This window comes from Plecotus auritus, assembly GCF_963455305.1.
Source record: "Plecotus auritus genome assembly, chromosome: 4".
Lineage (NCBI taxonomy): Eukaryota > Metazoa > Chordata > Mammalia > Chiroptera > Vespertilionidae > Plecotus > Plecotus auritus.
In genome coordinates, this window is record NC_137775.1 from 831,476 (window position 1) to 851,747 (window position 20,272).

General features: G+C 48.5%; 1 protein-coding gene across 22 annotated transcripts in view; it reads right to left on the reverse strand.

Moving 5' to 3' along the window:
• AFDN (afadin, adherens junction formation factor) overlaps positions 1–20,272 on the reverse strand; it is a 106,960-nt gene that overhangs the window by 77,313 nt on the left and 9,375 nt on the right. Inside the window, exon 1 of one of the 22 annotated variants that reach the window (XM_080663970.1) lies at positions 3,028–3,123. The exons of the other annotated variants lie outside the window; for them this stretch is intronic. The gene's annotated coding sequence lies outside the window, so the exon portion shown is untranslated. Of the gene's footprint in view, positions 1–3,027; positions 3,124–20,272 lie in introns of those variants that run through there. 22 annotated transcript variants of the gene reach the window in all.

Sequence of the window (20,272 nt, forward strand, 5' to 3'; positions counted from 1 at the left end):
ACCAGGTCACTAGTATTCTGATCATGTTGTAGCCAATAATTGTCATTTACAAAGACAGATGTTTCCATTAAAAAAAGCACTCACTCCTTAGTGTTGGTTACACAAACCACGCAAGCAAACGATTTAAAATAAAAACACAGTTGCAGGTCCTCCGATATGTCAATGAAGTGCCTGCTTCCAGGAGGAAGGTGTGGAGCAGGGAGGAAGGACCTGCCTGCACCCTCGGCCGGCACCATCGGTGCCCCGTGTGCCGTGTGCGACCTGCAGTCATTTAACGCAGGGCGGCAGAGGCCATGTGGCCATCACCTGCTCCCCTCCTCCACGTTCGTTTCCGGCTCCGTGAAAACTGCTGCCGAAAGTCACGCCACGTGACACAGAACCAATCACCTTGTCCACGTGGTGTGGCCACGTGCTCAGCGTCCCCCGAACACTGCTTCCTAGCGGTGACTCCTGGGTTTAAATATGCAGACTGTGGTTATAGATGTGTATTACTTACTTAGGTGAACGAGATTATTAGAGTTTTTTCCAACATATGGCCTATGCACTGAAGCTTGTTAAAAGTAACAGTGAATTAACAACAAAAAATAACCTGTTAATTTAATAAGCAAATCCTGGTTAAAAGCATTTTAAAATTAACAGGGTGTTAATTTTCACATATGACATACAGACCAGAAATTCTGTCCATTAAATCTGAAGTTCGTTAAATCGAGGTCCGCAAAATCAACGGGACACTGCTGGGAACTGAGTCACTGACAGCTTCTAACGGCTGATGTAATGAAATTACTAGAGAGCCAATGCAAGAAGCAAAAAACTAAAGGAGGAGGTTTTCCTTTGAGTATTTAACAGTCTCACGAGTCAGTGAGACGGACCACCACCGGCCTTCGCGCCTCTCCGGCAGAACTCCCCAGGCAGCGCCGTCTCCTTTAGCTCAAGCTGACCAGAACCACCGGTTCTGATCTTCGGCAGGCCACCGCGCCCGTCCCTTTTCTTCTCACCGTGGTCACCATCGATCTGAAACCCCGTTCCTGGCCTGTGACAGCCGTGCCAGCCTCGAACAGGTGAGCACCATGCCCTCCCGTGGAGCGAACAGCTGCTGCAGGACCGACCACTTCGTCACAGACACACATGTTCCTAGCACAGAAAACCACCAACTAAACAGCCACGTGACTCCCTTTTTAAAAAAACAGTAACAACACTTGAGTATTAACAGTTTAGGTAGAAGACAGAAAAAATACTTGAATATGGGTTTTTTGAATCTTGTATAAACACTTTTTTAAATGCTAGGACTTGAAGAATACTCTTTAAAATTATATGCATTTCATTACATAAAATTTGTACAGGGAAAATAATACTTCTGAAAGCTTAAAAGAAATAACTGTAAAATGTCTTCACAGGCTAAGCTTACTCCTCCCACAAGCAGATCTCCCCTTTTATGAACCTGAACAAAAATCCATCCAGTATCCAACCCTAAACATTGTAAGGAAGGCCAAAAACCTGTGCCAGAAAGCAGCCTGCTGCGAAAACCAATGAGCCAACATATTTTCTAAATGCCTGTTATAACTGCCAGCATCACCTACTTAACGACTGACTGCTCACATCCGCTAACCGTTTGTTGACGAGACAAGCTAATCTGTGCTTTGCTGCTAGACTCCAGTGGAATTAGAAATCTCCGCAGCCTCTCAGCCGGCGGTGTGGGAGGCCAGAGAGGAAGTTTGCACCCCAGTACTCTCAACCTGGTTTAACCTCTGTATCTGAATAACCACCATGCAAATGTATCTTGGGGAATGAAAGATGATCAATTGAAGAATACATTAAACCCGCAGAACAAAATGACCACACTCATGGTTAAAGAACATAACACGTCTGTATTCCTGACGTGATCTTAAATACCACGTTTGTGCAAACATCCACCCCAACCACCTAAAGCCACCTGTGCGCTCCAGAGGGCACAACCGATTGGCCACAGCCCCCTTGGAAGCCTACAGCCTGTTCGCACCATAAAACACAGTACAAGCACCACAACGGGACAACCCCACTAAAGCACCATCACCACAATACTAAAGCCTGTGCCATCTGCAGACATAAAGACCAATGTGCTGTGTCCCTCCAACAGGGCGCCATGACACGCACTGACCACCAGAGGGCAGACGCTCAACACAGGACCTGCTGTGACGCGCACTGGCCATTTAGAGAGAAACGGCACCACAGACCTGGCGCCAACAAAGTGACACTCGGCTTCCCCCAAGTGGGACACAGGCCCCCCCACCCCCCCAGAGTGACAGCCCACCAAATCGCAGCCGACACTGCCGAGACCCCGGCACAGAGCGGCCCACTGCCCTGCCCAGTCCGGAAAACGGTGCTGTGGGCGCCAGGTAACGAGGTCACGTTCTTGACATTCCGAAGCCAAAGCTGTCGACAGAGTATGTCTGAAGGCCAACTATCGGCACAACGTACCCCTGAGGCTGAAAGAAGCCGGCATCGTCAACAGAATGTATCTGAAGACCGACTATCGGCACAACGTACCCCTGAGGCTGAAAGAAGCCGCATCGTCGTCAGAATGTATCTGAAGACCGACTATCGGCACAACGTACCCCTGAGGCTGAAAGAAAGCGACGCTGTCGACAGAGTATGTCTGAAGAACGGTCCTCGACAAGTACTACCGTTACTGGTAGGAACCGCCTTCACAGCGAAGATGAGGTCAATGAGGATGCAGTTATCGAACACAGTTGTGGGGGAATGACTGTTACATGTCAATTCTGCCTATCCCCAAATTTCTCCGATGAAAAACCATCTGATGGAAAATTTACTCAATGTTGTAGCAAAGGCAAAGTTTCTCCAAATGATATCAACTTTCCAGCATACCCAGCATACTTAAAAAAATTAATGGTTAACAAATTGATTTGTCCCCATCTGACACTGGCCTCCCATTTAAATTGATTCAAAGACAGTTTCCCGTGATGCCAGCATTTGCGATGACTATTAATAAATCGCAAGGACAAACTCTAGACAGAGTAGGAATACTCCTACCTGAACCCGTTTTCGGACATGCTCAGTTTTACGTTGCTTTCTCTCGAGTTCGAAGAGCGTGTGACGTTAAAGTTGTAAATACTTCATCACAAGGGACATTAGTCAAGCACTCTGAGTGTTTTCACTCTGAACGTGGTGTACAGGGAGACATTAGGATAAGTTTAATCAGCTCATCAGTCATTGTTTTTATCAGTGTTGTTTTTATATCATGTTTTTGTTGTTTTCATATCATGTCTTTGTTGTTGTTATATCATGTTGTTATTGTTTATTATTAATCAATTTATATGTTATTTTCATGTACATTTTACTAACTTTTTCCACCTCTGACACTTCTATTATAGAGAAAGGGTGAACAGCAATATTAAACTATTTCTTCTAATTAATTTCCTTTCAATGTGCATGAATCCATGCACCGGGCCACTAGTAGTAATGTAAGTATCTAGGGTTGGTTCATACAACTCTAATGTTGAGGTAGGTATGAGTATAAACTTCTAAGTAATAAAAATGCTGAATTTCAATTACAAGTTAGTGAAAGTTTATTTACTGAAAATAAGGATGTGATTACTTTCTCATCCATGTCCAAAGACCCCACAAAATCTATTAGCAGACCTCGAGGTAAGAAGCCCTGCCCACCGACCACAGCACGTGGAGCTCACCGCCTCGCTGAGCGAGGTCGCCTTTCTTCCCGCAGCTCAGCACCCAGGAAGCAGGCCTCACACAAAAGCACAGTTCACTTCCCACAGCTTCAATGACTGGGCTCACCGTTACCCTTTGGTATCATTTAGACCTACGTTCAAACTGTGGCTTATGGTCATTTTTCCAAGTTACTGATGAAATGGAGTAGAGGGCAATGGACTTCTGCTAGGTACAGCGCCCCCCGGGTAAGGAAACAGGACAAGAACGGGCTGGTGAAATCAGAGTTCCGTGCACATGAAAATTCCTTCTGTGGACACCGAGCCACAGGTAGAGGCGGTTCTCTCCTTACTACGGCTCTAGTTCAGACTGAGCAGTGTCTCACCCCCGGCACTGGCACCCTGGACTGGGCATTCTCGGCGGTGGGGCCGTGCAGGGCACTGTGGGAACATCCCTGGCCTCTGTACGCCAGAGGCCACAGCACCCACCCAGGTGTGTCCACCTGGGACAGTGGGAGCCACGGTTTACAAGCCCAGCACCTCTCCAGATGGCACTCCCACTCCAGTTCATTCCTTCAGCTGCTCTCCTCCCCGGAGCACCCTCCCAACCCGGCTGCTATTCTGTTCTCCTCTCTCCCGAACACATTTCTCTTCTGGCCTCCTAGCCGGAGACAGTTTCCAGAACTGACCACAAAAACCCACCTGTCTGATCAGCTGCAAGTCTCCTGCTGACTCTAATACTATACTGTAATGAATGCCATTTAAATTGCACTAGCTTTTTGGTGACCACCTAATATTGTTGATTCAAATTAGGTTTCAGTAAAATTAAAATTCTTGAGTCTTTTGCATGTTAGTCTACCAAACAGTAACATTTGTCAGCGTGGCACTAATTCGTTAAACAACGGCCCTTAAACACAAGAACACGATGAAAGTTATTGTTGAATTCCTTGATAAAGTCCCAATACGTTATGGCTAATCCACTTCCTGAGCTGCCAAGCTGGTAACCCTCTCTCAGTCACACACAGTGACATTTCTCTATCTCCTGAGCCATGCTGGCTGCTATGAATGGGGTTACACGGCCTCCAACCCCAAGCCGGTTTCCTTTCAGTCTCCCCAACGTCAGAGAGAACATTCTATGGAAAGCCTGAGGGTCATCGTGTAACAGCACCGGTACGAACAGGTATGCACTGCTCCCGAAACCGGTGAACTTCACGCCGGCGGTGCAGGCGGTCACAGCTCCGCCTCCCGCTGGGCTCCTAATCCACGCCCCGGTCCAACAGCTGCACCTGATCCAATCAAGGCTTTAAAGCCACCGAAACAAGGCGGACTCCTCCACCACCGCGGGGGAACGCAAGCCCAGAGTGGGGACACCACAGGAGGACGGGGACACCACAGGAGGACGGGGACACCACAGGAAGACGGGGACACCACAGGAGAACGGGGACACCACAGGAGAACGGGGACACCACAGGAGGACGGGGACACGACAGGAAGACGGGGACACCACAGGAAGACGGGGACACCACAGGAGGACGGGGACACCACAGGAGGACGGGGACACCACAGGAGGACGGGGACACCACAGGAGGACGGGGACACCACAGGAGGACGGGGACACCACAGGAGAACGGGGACACCACAGGAGAACGGGGACACCACAGGAGGACGGGGACACCACAGGAGGACGGGGACACCACAGGAGGACGGGGACACCACAGGAGAACGGGGACACCACAGGAATACGGGGACACCACAGGAGAACGGGGACACCACAGGAGGACGGGGACACCACAGGAGGACGGGGACACCACAGGAGGACGGGGACACTACAGGAAGACGGGGACACTACAGGAGGACGGGGACACTATAGGAAGACGGGGACACTACAGGAGAACGGGGACACTACAGGAGAACGGGGACACTACAGGAGAACGGGGACACTACAGGAGGATGGGGACACTACAGGAGGACGGGGACACTACAGGAAGACGGGGACACCACAGGAGAACGGGGACACCACAGGAGAACGGGGACACCACAGGAGAACGGGGACACCACAGGAGAACGGGGACACCACAGGAGGACGGGGACACTACAGGAGGACGGGGACACTACAGGAGGACGGGGACACTACAGGAGGACGGGGACACTATAGGAAGACGGGGACACTACAGGAGAACGGGGACACTACAGGAGAACGGGGACACCACAGGAGAACGGGGACACTACAGGAGGACGGGGACACTATAGGAAGACGGGGACACCACAGGAAAATGGGGACACTACAGGAGGACAGGGACACTACAGGAGAACGGGGACACTACAGGAGAAGCCAGCCGCGTTTCTCCAGCAAGTCTGCGGCACGCAATAAAAAGGGGTCGGGTGCTGCAATGCTCTAGACCAGTGGTGGGCAAACTCATCAGTCAACAGAGCCAAATACCAACAGCACAGCGATTGAAATTTCTTTGGAGAGCCAAATTTTTTAAACGTAAACTTCTTCTAACGCCGCTTCTTCAAAACAGACTCGCCCAGGCCGTGGTATTTTGTGGAAGAGCCACACTCAAGGGGCCAAAGAGCCGCATGTGGCTCGCGAGCCGCAGTTTGCCGACCACTGCTCTAGACTGAAAGAGCTGTGAGAGAACAAAAATATGTGGACCCTGTTTGAATTCTGATTCAAATGCATTAACTGCAAAAGCACGCTGTGAAAGAGACCAGACTCTGAGCAAGGCTGCATAGGAGAAGATAGGGAGAGTTACGGTTACTTTGTTGTAGGATCACTGCATTCCTGTGAGATGTCTTTGAGATGCACAGCAAGATAGAGAAGAAATAACATGTTAGTTTCTAGCTTTTGCTTTAAAATAGTTTAGCTAAAAAAAAACCCACAAAAAATAATAAATTAAGCATCACAAAACTCTGAAAATGGTAATATCTGGGGGATGGATATAAACGAGTTTCATCTATGTTTGGAAATATTGTTAAAATGTTTAAAATGAACATAATAAGTTATAATTACAAACTGAACGTTATTAAATACAAAATAAACCTATTTTTATAAAAATTCTGATACTCTAGGGAGAATTCCAGGGACGTGACTGTCAGCGCGAGCAGCAGGCAGCGGTGCTGGTGGGAGGGAGGCGGGAGGCGGGACCTGGGAGGGGCCAGAATTCACTGCCATCTCCGCTGGCTCTGGGCACGGCCCGAGGGCTCGCGTCTCCTGCTCTGCGATGAGGCTACTGTTTACGTCACGGGCGCTGAGGTCACTACGCTGCCTGTGCATAGAAGCAGCGGCCACACTAAGGCGCCTGGTGGTCAGTGAGTGCCACTTCCCCGGACGGCGCGGTCAGTCCTGTCTCTGGTGAAGCAGAACACAAACCAACAACAACTCAGCCCAGACTAAAGGCCCGGCACTCATATGTCTGAAAACACAAAAGACCCAGTTTTGTAGAAGATAACACATTTTAACTTCTCCTTCTGGAATACAAGGTCCAGCAGTTCAAAGCATTTCCTGTGCTCTGACGACCAAATCAAGATGCATACAATTCTGAATGAAATGCCTCCTCCTTCTGTTTAATCCTCACTCAAGCAGTGAGGCTCTATTTTCCATTCAGTCTTTACAGAGAGCGGAAGGGATGGGGAGGAGAAGAGAGAGAGAAACATCTACGTGGGACACATACATGGACTGGCTGCCTCCCACGGGCATCCTGCACCATGAATGGGGTTCGCACCTGCAACCCAGCTATGCGTCCTTGACCTGAATGGACCCCACCCTCCAGTGCACAAGCCGATGATGCTCTCACCCCTGAGCCATGCCGGCTCGGGCTCAAAGAAAACAATCATGTTACTGAACCAGCCCCAACCTTATAATATTCAAAAAAACCCAGATAAATGAGAAAACCGGCTTTTATAGCCTGCTTCTTAAATCGGCACGGAGATTATTCTTTAAGTGTGTGAGATACTAAAAAGACATTTCTAAAAAAAGTTCCTGGACTTGAACAAGGGTAATGTGCCATAGATTCTATGCACAAATTGAGACTTCCATTTCTGTATTTAAAGTAACTTTCACATCCAAGTAAATGCTTAAAACTACGTCAACTGATTCAAAGAAGCTTCCTAGAAATAAGATGCTTCCATTTATATTCTGCAGCGTGCCAAAAACAGAATTCACAGCACTCAAACCTATTGATTTAAAAAAAAACTTCAAGGAACGTATCTAAATTAAAAATATCTTCAAACTTCTACTGTAGTCCTGCATTAGCAAACAAACATGAGTGGATTTTAAAACAGGCCCATATCCTAAGGCGTTTCATGTCTTACCGAGAGAGGGCTGGGGCAGAGGTGGGAGAACAGTTAGAAACGAAGCTTCTGGACAGAGGGTGCCACAGTGTGGTGTTTTACCAGCGAACAAAGCACCGTTCTGCCCTGGCCGGGCGGCTCCGTCGGTTGGAGCTTCGTCGCGGTACATCCAAAAGGTTGGAGGTTTGATTCCTGGTGAGGACACATACCTAGGTTTCAGGTTTGATCCCTGGTGGGGGCGAGCACAGGAGGCAACCCACTGACGTTTCTCTCTCACGTCTCTATTTCTCTCCCCCCACCCACCCCCTTCTCTCTCTGAAAATCACCAGAAACATGTCCTCCGGTGAGGATTAAAAAACAAACACTGCTCTGGTGCAGGTGACTGGCATTCTCTCCCCGGGGACCACAGCGAGCTGGAACTGCACACCGGGTGCCAGCCAGCACCCTGACGACACTTCCGGGTTCACGTCTGCATCATCCAAGGGCCAGAGCCGCCGGGAGCGCCACTGAGGCAGGAGGAAGACGAGAAGGTAAGCTGCATAAGCCGGCACAGGGACTCCGGGCCAGAGTCCTGTTGTTTAGAGGACTCGACCAGCACTGACTCAGAAAAGGGACACAGAACGTCTAGGCAGGGGCAAGTGAGACTGATGAGAATGGCTCACTGTCCAATGGAAACGTTTTCTTTATATAAGTGCAAGAGAGAATTATGAGAAGAGGCAACGACTGAAGTCGACTGTCATCTAATGTTAATGAAACACTAGAGGCTCGGTGCACAGATTCGTGCACCGGTGGGGTCCCTCGGCCTGGCCTGCGCCCTCTCACAATCCGGGAGCCCTCGGGGGATGTTGGACTGCCAGTTTCAGCCCAATCCCCGCAGGCCAGGCTGAGGGACCCCACAAATCCGTGCACCAGGCCTCTAGTATGCATATAAGATCTTTGGTTAATCTCTTCCAGCCCTCCCCGCTTCCCTCTGAGATTCATCAGTCTGTTCCATGTTTCCATGCCTGTGCGCTGAGCATCTGCCCCCCGGTGGTCAGTGCGTGTCATAGTTACCAGTCGAATGGTCGCTGAGGCTCTTATATAGATAGACAGATTCTGTTCACTAGATAATACTTTCAAGCCCTATTCGAGAATCTTCCCCACTGTTAAAAAAATGTCCCAAGCCAACACATACATATATGGACTAAAAAAGGACATTCTGGAATAAATCCTTAGATAATTAGTGGAATACCTACATCATAGATAGGAACTCAAAGACAAAGATACAGAAATTGATAAGATTAGGTTCCACTAAACCAAAACCTCAAAGTCAATGCTGCTGTTTCTATATATAAAGTTACTATTATTCATAAAGTCTCACTTAAGTATACTTTTGAAGTTATTACTATTTCTAGATATAACTGCACACAAAATAAGAAACAGCAACAAATAAGATTTTTTTCAATTTAAGATATGGACTGCAGAATCAACCTAAAGCACACAACACTAACCCTAAACCTGCTGCTGAAAATCCCCCTCCCCCCACCAGTGACATCCACTAATACAAGGCTGAGCAGGTGGCTATACATGTCTGTCCTGACATGAACAAGCAAGGTGTTCTGCTATGGCAAACAAAACAAGGGAAAGAAAGAAAAACAAATAATGATGATAACAACACAAACAGCAAGATTATCTAACATATCTCGGCTGCCTGTGCTGAGTGATTTTTATGCATCATCTACTTCAAATCTAACAACCCTATGAGGCAAGTGCGATCATTTTCCGGTCTTAAAGGTGAAGGCGTGGGCCTCGGGAAGATCAAGTTGCCATCATCACAAAGCTGATCCCCGGGGGACGGAATTCTTACGCGGGCACGTCTGAAACAAGAGGTCACATTTCTAACCATTGAACACCACTCCTCTTACCCCGGTGGACAAACACAGGCTGTACCGCTGCCAGTTCCAGCAACGCGGTAACATGGCAGGCCAAGCCATCAGTCACCCTTCTGCTACATGACAGGTAACAAAAGACAAACACTTGCTTAAGTACCTGCCAAGCTTCTATGAGAAAAGAGAAACCAGAGGGAGCCAGGATGTGGGATGGGCCCCTCAGGAGATGGCCCTTGGGCCATCAGGCTGTGCAGGGGACGGCTACCATGTTAAAAGCATTTGGACTAAATATCTAAGTATAAAAAGTCCAACTGTAAAACTTGCAAAATAAAACATGGCACGTATTCATCAAACAAGAGAAAAACATTGATGAACCAACCACATTTCACAAGTTTTAAAACCTAAGTGACAAAAGACACTGTAAGAAGTAAAAAAAAAAAAAAAACATGAACAAAAACACATCTGCAAAATACCTAATATACAAAAGACTAGTAATCAAAATGTATAATAATTCCTACAAGTTAACGAGAAAGAGGCAATAATTTTTCCAAACAAAATCACTGGGAAAAAGATGGACAAAATACATACTGATAAATAGGCAATTCCAAGATAAAATCTGAATGACCACTAACATAAGAAAACATGTTCACTCGCCGAGATCAGGGTAATGTAAATAATTATTATTCTGCATGATTCCAGCTTATAAAAAATGAATGTATTGAGGATGTGGGACAGTCTGAAGTTTGAAAGGTAAGTTGGTATAACCATCTCAATGATCCACTTGGGAGAACTGGTAAAACAGAATCTGTGCACGGCCCATGACCAAGAAATTACACTTGTAGGCATCCATCCTAACCTCTTCACGAGAGCAGAAGGCACTAAGGACGGGGTGTCCATTAAACCCACACTTGGAACCGTGGGAAAATACAAACGACCTGGTCATCCCCCAGACAAGAGTCGAGATAACTAACTGGACCACGGATACTACAGAGCAATTAAAATAAGTCAACTATTACTTACCAACTGCAAGTTAGTAATTATTTCTTGAGCGGAGACGGGGAGGAGGGAGGTAAGGCAGAAGAGCCTTTGGCTCACTGTGTCTAGCTACTCATTCCTTAAACTTTCTGGCCTCATTCCACTGAAGGAAATGGAGGTAATCACACGTCTTTAGCTGACCGGGAATTAAATGAAATGACAGACTGGATGGAGCACTTGGGGCACAGGGAGACGTGACCTGAGAGTTACGCAAACTCAGGGAGGCAGCCTGCAAACCGCTGCCGGCGAGAGGGCGCTCCCCCCGCCCCCCCCTCCCACGCGGCGCGGAAGCGCAGGCCGAGTTCTCTGGGACAAAGGTCCTCCCCGTTCCCAGTAACGATCCTCAGGAGCAGGAGAGGAAGGAAAGGGAGAACTGGCCACAAGTGCTCTGGGCGTGGCCATCGCCCTGCGTGTAACCACCACCCCGGATCACATGTCCACAGCGAGGGCCCCGATCCGTTCAGAGACAGAGCTCACCTCACAGCGATGCTTCTGAGCTGTGTTAAAAACGTAAACATTCGGGAATGTGGGAATTACAATCCATGATAAAGGTTTTAAAAATGAATGAATTAAAAAAAGAAATGAAAACTACAATTTAGTGACCAAAGAAGACACAGCCCACATTAAGCCTCAGGGATGGAACATTTTTATTCCCCATTAAGTCACCACCAGCATCCCTCCTCATCCCTAACTCCAGGCGATGGGGGAAATAAGGAACAAAACAGTACCTGTTCTCACGGAACTCATCATCTGGCAGGAGCAGACACCAGTAATGACAGACGGGGAGACCCAAGAATTAAACAGCAGAGAGTCCCAAAGACCCCGAGGCACAGAAGTGGGAGGGACTCCCCGGACAAAGCCCTAACTACAGGGGGACGGCGTGAGGACCCCACGGCAGAGCCTGGCATCAGACTTCCCGGACAAAGCCCTAACTACAGGGGGACGGCGTGAGGACCCCACGACAGAGCCTGGCATCAGACTTCCCGGACAAAGCCCCAACTACAGGGGGACGGCGTGAGGACCCCCCGGCAGAGCCTGGCATCAGACTTCCGGGGGAAGGGTGTCCTTCAGGGCTAGAGCTGGGGAAGTATGTTATGTGCCTTAAGGTTTGGAAGTGTATCCCCGCGTGAGACACAGACTGCGGAGGGCAAACTTGGGCGCTGGGGGAACCAGGTAAGAGGTCACTCCACCAGCCCAGGTGGGGGCCTGACGGGCCAGCAGCGAGGCGTGGAGATGTGGAGAAGCGGTTAGCTTGTGAAAATGTTTTGAAGGGAGAGCTGCCAGAATCGCTGGCAGATTAGATATGAGGACCGAGAGAAAGAAATGAGTCAGAGTGAATATGGCAAGGTTGTGGGCACAAACCACTGATAAAACTGAAATGCCAGATGCTTGCTAAGATAGAGCGCTGCAGGCGAAGCAGAGTCCAGTTCTGGACATGTTACGTGCAGGGCGATGGCCACGCCAGGAGATAGACATCTGGAGCGTATCAGCACTTAACACCACAGAGAGATTTCACCGCGGGAGGGAGGGAGCGCGGAGGAAGGGGGAGCGGGCGGCACGTGGAGGAGGGGCCGTGGGGGGGGGGGGACTGCTGCTGTCCCTGTGAGAGGGAGAAATGATGACGTGGACAGGAGGGCTTCAGTGAAGTCCGAAGTCAGGCCCCTTGGGGCAAAAGCAATGCAAAAGTTCTAAAATGTAACTTCTGTCTTTAAAATTAAACTCCTCAAACTGAGAGCAGAGTATAGCTGTTCCTCACTGGGTTTTTCTTCTTTTATAAGTGACAGGCTCACATCAACCAAAAACCAAACTGAAAAAATAATGCTATAATAACCGATTGTCTTAACAATGCAGAACCAGTTGGCGGAGTATGTTACACAGTACACAGTTTATACTTCATCCGCTCTATCTATGACGTTTACAATGAGTAATGCCCCTGAAAAGCCATTTACTAGGCTTCCAACAGCCCCCTCTCCCAAATCACAGGGAAGATCCTGTAACAGGGTCGCCAACCGGTGGTCAGTGAGGTCCGCGAGGTTGGCCGCTGATCTGTGAGGTACACCAGAAAACAAAACTCCTGTTTTTTCAATGCTAAGCATCCTTTTTAACCTGACTTATTCTCCTTACTGTGATCTTTGTGGAAATAACAAACTGAAGATAATACACATCCTATCACCATAACAAATACCAAACAAATGAGAAGGAAGTTTTAAGTAGTCGCATAACCTTAACTGTTTATAGATACCAACAGGCTGGTCTCTACAAAGCTCAGGACTTATTTTGGAACTTTTTTAAAAAGTTCATGCTCTGATTTTTTAGGCAAGTTCTTAAGTTCCTTCATTGCAATATATATTTCCCTATAGTTCATTTTGAGAATCTTCTCAATGAATAAAATTGATTAAGTAAAATTCAGTATTTTTATAGCCATATTGAAAATTGGGGACTTTAAAGCAAAATATCCCAAGTAGTCAACGATGGAAGACCTCAGGAACAAACCTATCTACCTGTAGCCCTCTTTCTGATACCGTAAGTCTATGCTAGAGAGTTTGACAGACGTGAGCCCGATTTAAGAAAAGACTGTTCAAACTCTGGTGACGATGCGGTGATCACTAAATGGGAAAGTAAAGAGAAAAGCTACGAGCTGCCAGCTATCACTCAGTGAGGCATTCAGGTTTAGAAGTGCTCTCTTGGTTTTATAATTAGTACCTTAAAAATAAGCAAATGAACCAATAAAACATACCCACTCGTAGCATACAATTAAAAGTCCAAAATGCCTGGGAGAAAACAATTATAAACACAGGACATGATGTTTTATTAAACGCATTTTCACATATCAGTAAAACTTTTAAAAATATTCCCGCAGGAAAACAGATACTTCCCACAAAAAGGAAGTACAACGATGGCCAGACGTTCCTGAAAGATGCTCGTCAATGACGGGCAAGGAAATGTGAATTCTGAAACCAATGGCTTTCACCTTGCGATATCCCGTGTTAGGTTAAAGGTCATACCCATGCCAGTGGGGGTGAAAACTGTAACAGGCTTTCTAAATAACACCTGGTAGTCTAGCAAAGATTTTCAATTTGAGCCTCTTGACTCAAATCCCACTTCCAGAAACCGCTCATGGAAGTAGGAAACTGAAGGAAGACAGGCCTGCGAAATGCCCTCAGCAACATCCCTGAAGCAGGACCCTCGAGAGTTAAGGCGCCTGGGTAATGCATAAGGACACGGTTAGGACAGGGGACATCACACAGCTATTGAAAGCAAGACAGAATGTTATATATACACACACACATACACACATATGGAAGAATTTCTTGAATAAAACATGTAAAAAGTACACATCATATGGCCCCATTTTTATAACATGAAATTCAAAAATATACACATTCATTTCTAAGTATAGAATAAAATTTAAAAGATCTTTTCTAAAAATTCTTAGCAGTGGCTACACCTCGGGATAGCTGGGAAAGGGAAGGGGAGGGGATACTCGATGGGCTCCGTTCGAAACACATGAACTAAGTTTTAATCCACATAAATCTTAGCAGAATACAGGTTTTTCCGTATCGCCTCTTCTAAAACTTACCTTTAGCCTCCTTTTGAGTAAAAACAGGTCAGTTACTACTCATCTGGAAAAGCTTTCCTTACTGTTCAGCCAAGTACCCACTGTCCCAAGTAGACTTTTCTCCCAAGTCAGCAGATACGGACGTTAACACTAAGGCTCCAACCGCCCGAGCAGATCGCAGGGCCAGGGAAAAGCAGCGGCACCTCTTACTGTGAGCTATCAGGTCTATCTGCATGAGCTACACTCACTTAATCACAGTCTGCTTTGAAGTAAGACACTCAATTTCTAAAGAAATGCAGGGCCAGACTTTTGAAGCCTTAGCAAGAGATGTCAAATGTACCCTAAGTGTGTATGTAATAGCCCGGGCCTTGATAGACCCTCCCTCCCCCCAACTGGTGGGTGGAGTTATGACGTAACCGGGGTCTGCGCTGGGACATCCCCGAGACATTCAACCACCAATCAGCGCGTGCCCAGTGCCCTGGGCCCCGCCCCTTCCCGTTCCTCCCCTGCTCACGGCTGCACGTGTTGCTGTCTCCCAGTCTGCGAGGCAGCCCGGCTGGGTCCCCCTCTTCTCCTCCCCCCAGTCCTCTAATCCTGGTCTTTCTACCTCCTCCGTCATGAACCTCGCTCGTTAGTGCGGAATAACCTCCTCTTTAACATGCCTTGGTCCCCGACTCCCGCTTCCTGCTCCTCGAACCTAACAGACCTCGCTGATCAACGTTCATTAGTTTCCTCACATACATAACCATCCGTCACCTGCTGGGCCTACCACATCCTCCTCCGGTGGGCTCAAAATGCAGAGAACGGCACAGCCTGGTCCTTGTCCCCGCGGCCTCAGGGTTCAGGCACGAGCCCCAGTTGGACAGTGCCCTTTGGTGCTAATGGCTCCTTCTTCAATCCGGCCAATAGCAAGGTTCTCTTCTCATCATCATGCCCCTGACTTCACGCAGCTCCACCTCCCCAAACAGCAGGGAGGAGGTCAGGAACGGCTAACCAACATTCTGGCCGTCTGGAAAGCCCGGGAGAGCTAGCAGGACCTTTCAGTACGGAATGGACCGGAAACAAAGAGATCTATCAAGGTAACGATCAGCAGGCCGAAGAGGTCCCACAGGCTGCTCTGAGAGAATGCTGCAGCTCTAAACAATCTCAACTCTACCCGCCACCAAGTGCTCACTTCCTACGGGCCTCCCGTTACCTTCCGTTCCTCTCCCGGCTACTGCTCGTGGCGTGTTCCAGTTCCTGAATCCTCCCCTCCCAGACCGGCCACCGAAATCAAACACAGCGCGGGCTCCGTTTGTCGGCCTTTATTTATAGGCCATGTGCGAACGCGTTACTGGACAGGGCTGAGATGACCGAGGCGGAGGACTGAGCGCCAGCAAAGCCCACCATTCCCTGAGGAACACTCACCAGCGGGCTGCCAGCCTAACCTCAAAGGCACGACCAGATCAATCACCGAGCCCCGTGGTCGGCAAACTCATCAGTCAACAGAGCCAAATACCAACAGCACAACGACTGCAATTTCTTTGGAGAGCCACATTTTTTAAACTTAAACTTCTTCTAACGCCACTTCTTCAAAATAGACTCACCCAGGCCGTGGTATTTTGTGGAAGAGCCACCCTCAAGGGGCCAAAGAGCCGCATGTGGCTCGCGAGCCACCATTTGCTGACCACTGACCTAGATCACCTGGCCTAGAACATACACTGTGCAGAGTCTGTGATGACAGCAATACACATCAATACAGGGAGAGGGAACCGGTATTTGAAATCCAGGCAGACCTCCTGGCAAAGGAGAGAGAAACGTGGGTGACAGCAAGAAGCCACCAGGAATCAGCCCCCCCCCCCCACTAACCCTCTCGCAGAGCAACCTGGGACCGAGGAATAAGTAGCCGCCAATTTTTTAGCATCTAAATGAGTCTGTTAGTTACGTATACTATGTCAGCTACAGTCGATGTCAATTTGCCTCCTTGAGCTCAGGACAATGGTCCCCCACTTAATTCAGGCACTTTTTAATGAAAAATAAAAAGCCAGTGGAGGACTGACTCCAGCATTAAACACGCACGTACTTAAACTGCCGAGAGGCGAGCAAACTGAATCCAAGCAAGGAGGTGAGGGAGGAAGACACAGATAAGCCATCACAGAGGAACAGGGTCCTGCCCCGGCAGCTGCCTTTGGCAATTAGAAAGCCAAGCTCCTTCCGGGAGAAGCAGTCTAGGAGGGCAGGGGGACTGGGAGCAACGAAGGCTGGGGTGAGAGGAGTTAGGTGTCGGAGCAGAACCCGCAGGAGGTGGCACCTTCTCTCTAACCCTCCCTCCAGATCTGGACAGCAGTAATGCCCCCCCCACCCCCGACCCCCGTTGTACTTCTATGCCACTCCTTCCCTCTCAGCATGCCCACCCTGCATCCAAACACAGCACTGCCCACTGTCGACACATCTTCAATCTGTCTTACATACTAGAACGGGGGCTGTCTGAAAAGAGGCCCGTGTCCATTACATGTTGCATGCCCACCACTACACAGTGACTGGCATGTAGCAGGCGATTTCCCCAGGAGCGACCTTGGAAATGGGGCGGGGAGGAGGGCCAAGGTTCAACCTCAGCCTGCCCTTGGCCAGAGCTGTGGAGGCTCCTCGGCTCTCCTGGCGGCACAATGGGCCCCTTATCGCGGTAAGTCCGCTTCCCGTCCGTCCTGGAGATCCCAGGCTCCTTCATTCTTTCCTCCTGTGGGCCCCGTCCCTAACAAAGCCTCCCACACCACCCGCTCAACAAACATTAGTGAATGAGTGAATGCTGCGTTAGCCACGATGAATGTCAAGTTCCAGCAGGGCGAAGCCACCGAAAGACAAACAAAACCAGATATGCAACAGAAGCCGTTTCTCATACCACTGGGCCCACGACACGGGCGCTAAACTATTTCAACCCTCCTGCTCAGACACAAGTTCACAGAAGCGAACAATAATTACACTGTATTTAATGTAAAGTTGACCATGTTTCCCAAGAGTCAAGCTGGTGATACCAATCACAAGCGTTTGTAATCACACACTGAAGGTAAAATGTCTAAAAATGTCATTACACTAACAAGATGCCTCCGGACGCACCAGAAGCTCGCTCAGAAGCTGTGCAAATCACAAACACATAGCATTTGGAGGTTTGGGTGCCACCTGGTAAAAAAAAGGTAACTTTTTAAATTATATTTTATGCTAGAATAGGAGCCATAAGAACGTGCAGGCATTTGCTGCATCCGGCTGACGGAAGGGAGGAGCACAGGTGGAAGGCGGAAGGTACACGCTTGCACCATGCTACCCGTCCGGTAGCTCGCAGCGAGCACTGGGTCCCCGGCCCCACAAACGTGGCTGTGCTAACACGCGCTCTACCCCAGAGTCAGGGGCTGATTCCTAACTTCCCCCCGGAAACCTCCCCCAGGCTCCACTGTGTCTCACAAGAGGAAACAGACTCAGGACCAGAGAAGCGAACCTGCATGATCTTAGAAGGTCTACAGGCCAGTGGCCGCCAGCCTTTCGGGCCTCACGAACCACCAGGGGTCAGCGGACCGCTGCACTAGGGTGTTCCCGAAAACTGCCATTTTGTCTAAAAATCCCCTTTTGTTTGGGAATGGCAGATGTTTGCTTGACAGATGTTAAGGAACTGTTGGTAACAATCAAGGAATTATCTGCTGAAATTCAAACATTACCTGGGGAAAGTCACAGCTAACATGTAAGCAAAACTTTATGGGATTTGCCCAACCGGTGTGGCTCAGCGGTTCAACATCGATCTATGAACCAGGAGGTCACGGCTGATTCCTGGTCAGGGCACAGGCCCAGGTTGTGGGCTCGATCCCCACTAGGGGGTGTGCAGGAGGCAGCCGATCAATGATTCTTTCTCATCATGGATGTTTCTCTCTCTCTCTCCCTCTCCCTTCCTCTCTGACATCAATAAAAGTATATATATTTTTTAAACTTTATGGAATTAAACTAAGTGAGCCCCAGAAGTGATGAGAACAAGTAAGTTTAGTTGCTGAGTTTTTAAGGGCTACGTCCCGACAGGGAAAAGGACTCGATGAACTGGTCCCTGCATTCCCAAACTCCAAATCACAGCCATGCCATCAGAAAGGGTGTGAGCCCCAGTCCAGCACCTCAGGCGGTCCTGCCTACTTTTTTCCTCGGGCACTGGACAGCACCCCTCCGACCCTTCACTCCCATTCCAACTTGGGGCTGACACAGCGTGCGTGGTGGGAAACTAAAACAGCACGCACCACGCTGACAGAGAACCAGGATCACCTTCTCAGATGTGAACGGTGAAGTTATAACAACAGGGCTTTAAAAGGTCAGGACGGAAATGAACCCTTCACGAACATATGTATGCACAAGATCTACACATACATGCACATGGTATGTGGTATAAATGTACCTGAACAGGTCCCATGACTCTTACATTACACTTGATCTTAGTCCAAAGGCCAAGAAGCGATCCCCATTACTCTTATCATGCTTGTGGTTCTTCCTGAAAATTACGCTCTAAATTACTCTATTAACTTTTCCCCATAAAACTTCCACTGCAGCGGTTTTACCTTTTCTAATTCTACAAACGTAGTGGCTTAGGAGAAAGCTGCCGAGTCAGACTGCCTGGTCCCCAGCTCCGCACACCCTCCAGCAGGTTACCCGCCTCCTGGCTTCTTCTTCCACAAATGAGACCAGCACGGGAACAGCCTCCCAGGATCGCCCCAAGAACTAACAGCTAACGCTCACAAAGCACCGACACCGACACCACATGCAGGCAGTACGCACGCCCTCGCAAAACGTTAAGTATGAAAGTTATCATCAGAGTAACCTCGGTAGCTTTTATATTTTTTATAAACTTTTACTGATTTTAGAGAGGGAAGGAGAGAAAAAAACATTAATGATGAGAGAGAATCATTGATTGGCTGCCTCCTGCACGTCCCCTACTGAGGATTGAGGCCGAAACTTGGGCATGTGCCCTGACCAGGAACTGAACCATGACCTCCTGGTTCACAGGTCAACACACAACCACTGAGCCACACCAGCCGGGCAGAATAACCTAAGTTGCTTTTAAAAACGAAGTTCCTGACAGAGTAACTCAGTAGTGGTTAAAAGCACAAATAATTAACAACCAGGTACAACTGAACATACATGCACACTTCAAGCCTTTTCCCCATGTTCTAAAATAAGCACGCCTATACATACAAAAACCTACGTGACCGGCCAACATGACGCTCACTGACCACCAGGGGGCAGACGCTCAACACAGGAGCTGCCGAGAGACAGCAACTTTGCGGAGTGCCCTCTCGCACTCTGGGACCCCGCGGGGATGTGGGACTGCCGGTCTCGGCCTGATCTCCGCAGGCCAGGCCAAGGGACCCCGCTCACTCCGCAGACGCCCTTCGAGCCCCCCAGCGCCGCCCCAGGTGTGGCCGCCGAGGAGGGGCTGCGGGAGGTTGGCTCTAGGGTGTGTCCGGCCCATCTCGCCCAGTCCCGCCCCACTGGCCACCTTCTAATTAATTTCCTTTCAATGTGCACAAATCCGTGCACCGGGCCTCTAGTTATTTTCATAATAGAAAAAAATAAAGTTTTAAATATATAATCTTACTACAGTGAAGTAAACATAACATTATGTTTTTCATGCTTCTCCAGATTTACTGATACTAATTCTATTGTCCTTGACATTCCCAAAGTAGTAATTTCAAAATGGTAACAATGAAAATAATTTTTTAAAATTGAAATCAGCACGTTTGGCATAAAACATATTAACGGTACCATGAACTCAACATGGTTACCTTTGCCAAACTTAAATTAAAAACACATTTTAAAATATTCGAGACCTCAACGTTCAATGTGGTAGAAACACT